The following is a 2,613-nucleotide window of genomic DNA, read 5'->3' on the forward strand; positions in this document are numbered from 1 at the left end:
ACATGATGAAAGGGTGCAAACTGGGCCACATACCCAGACCTCTCACCTAAACCTAACATCTAAAGCTGGAGGCCCCGACCAAGCCATCTGCCGGGTCCGGGGCTCAAACCGATCCGACGCACTCACATGTGTCGTCGTCGCCATCTTCCACTGGTCCATCTTCAGAGCAGATTGAGGTGACAACCTTGTCAGGTCCTCCGCCATCGACGCCACCACGACGCCAAACGGCGACCTCCACCTACGCGAGCCTTGGCAGGTCCTCCGCCATTGACGCCACCACGACGCCAGCCAACGACCTCCACCTATGCGAGTCCATCTCCAAGCAACAGACGTAAATCCATGCTAGGATAGGGCCGCACCACCGCCATCGCCCACCACCCACAAGCGCCACCCTACCCCAAGGTTTCCAAAGCGGCGCCTTCAAGAAGGGAACGGCGCCGTGAGCGCCGCCGCCGCCCAACAAAGTTAGGGCTTTCGCCCGGGAGACCTAGGGGAAGGGGAAGTGAGGAGATCAGTCCATACCTACGCCTCCAAGGAGGGGAACGACGCCCTCAGGCGTCGCCGTCGGCGCGACCGATCATGGCCGGCCAGGGATTTCTCCCGAACTAGATCCCCGCCACCAGCAGTGCCTCCTGTACAGAACCGGCGACCAAGAGGAAGCGCGGCCCGACCAGGCTGGCCCGCACGTAGAACAGGGGAGGAGGGGAGGCGCCAGATCACGCGCACCGACCGCCGCCGGCCGCCGACGATCACCGGATCCTGCCGCCCGTGCGGCCGGGACACCAGATCCACCACCTGCACGGCTGCTAGTCGGCCGTGCCTTGCCAATGAAGCCGTCGCTCCAGATCCGGGGTTCCCCACGCAGATGCAGGGCAACCGAGGCCCCGCCGCCACCATCCTTGGCGCCCCGGGCTTGTCTGGCGGCTGCCTCAGGCGGCGGCGAGGAAGGGAAGAAGGGTGGGGGGGGGGGGGGTGAGGAGGAGGGGCGGCTAGGGTGGGAGGAGGGGCGGTGACTTAGCTGCGCTCATCCCGCTTCCACTGCCTACAAAGCCCTTTTCGGTTGCCTCCACATATGTTCTTGTGTCCAAACTAGCTCTTTTGTTTGAGACACAACTCCTTTTTCTAGAAAGGAGAGTTTTCCTTCGGTCTCTTCATGGGAATTGATGCACGCCATCATTTCTATTGCATATTTATCGTCAAATACAAATATAAGAAAAGCGAGCTCAAAGGTCGGAACAACCACGATATGTGAGATGGTTCCATGACGGCATATTTCATTGGCATACGAAATAGCACCACACGTGCAACTGATGTCACGCTGTTGTACATGTTCTAAATTCTAATAGCTAAGTCATGTTCTTTCTTTATGCATACATCTATGTCTTGCAGACGGATCTAGCTTTCTTGATATGCTGGGCAAGATGCCACCAATGCATTGCGGGGCAGGACCAACGGACATGGAAAAGAAAGAAAAGCAACCAAGCCAGTAGCTAGGCCGTTCCATGATCGACCTGTCACTGCGACGAATCGAATTCACTGGTCACGAGAAGCTGTTTGCCATCGCCTACCACTCGCCGCTTCCCCACGGAAAGCAACGGGGAAGAGCAAAAGAGATTCTCCATTCGCCAAGCATTGGTCGCCGCCTCGCCGGCCGCCAATATATTTTGATCTCTTGGCAGATCTCTTCGTCTGTGCACCGTCACATCCAATGGAGGGAACTGTGTATCTGCCTCTCTCTCTCTCTCTCTCACACACACACACACACACACACACACACACACACACACACACACACACACACACACACACACACACACACTCCTGCTGATCTTGCTCCCACTGGTCACCCATGTTTCAATGCGTTTGACCTCTCCTTTAGTTCTCCTATACGCAAAGGCCTACCTTTTCCCAAGCACAGCCATGATAAACTGCTCTTGCCTAATGAGTAGCGACAATGGGTGGTTCATGTTTCCTTGAACATGTTTGCCGCACGCATACATGCACTGGCGCACGTCATCGATCATGCATTGGCGCACACCGGGCCGTCTCCAGGATTCCGGCCCCGATGCAAAATGCAAAATGAGACCCTGTTTTCTTTTTTCAAAATACTGAATAAATAATATAACTAAAACAAATTTGTTTTTAATTACTCCTTTTTGGTTTATAGGGCTCAATTCAAAAATATCACCAACCAAGATAGATAGTGAGTGGGGAATAGTGTTTATAGTTTACAAAAGTATTCAATTAATGCATTCACTTTCCTCAAAAAGTTATGTTTACCGATACATTAATTGCAATGTATGTATGCGTGACCAATAAATGACCAAAAAGATTATATGCATTAGTGAGTTTTCTCTTAATCCTTGCATGCAACGATTTAATGCACCGTAAAATCTGAACATGTGATGAGGAGTAATAAAATTGGGACTTATAAAACAGAAAAAACTAAAATGTTGAGATAATAAGCCTTATAAACCGGAAGAAACTGAGTATATAACTTCAGGTGCATGTTATTTTATATAATTTCATATAATGTTTAGAAATACATCAAATATCAATGCTAAAAGAGTAAATATGGTACTAAAACAATAGATCTACCTCTTGTTCCGCAGA

The sequence above is a fragment of the Triticum urartu genome, chromosome 7A, assembly GCF_056163025.1.
Source record: "Triticum urartu cultivar PI428250 chromosome 7A, HENAU_Tu73, whole genome shotgun sequence".
NCBI classification, from domain to species: domain Eukaryota; kingdom Viridiplantae; phylum Streptophyta; class Magnoliopsida; order Poales; family Poaceae; genus Triticum; species Triticum urartu.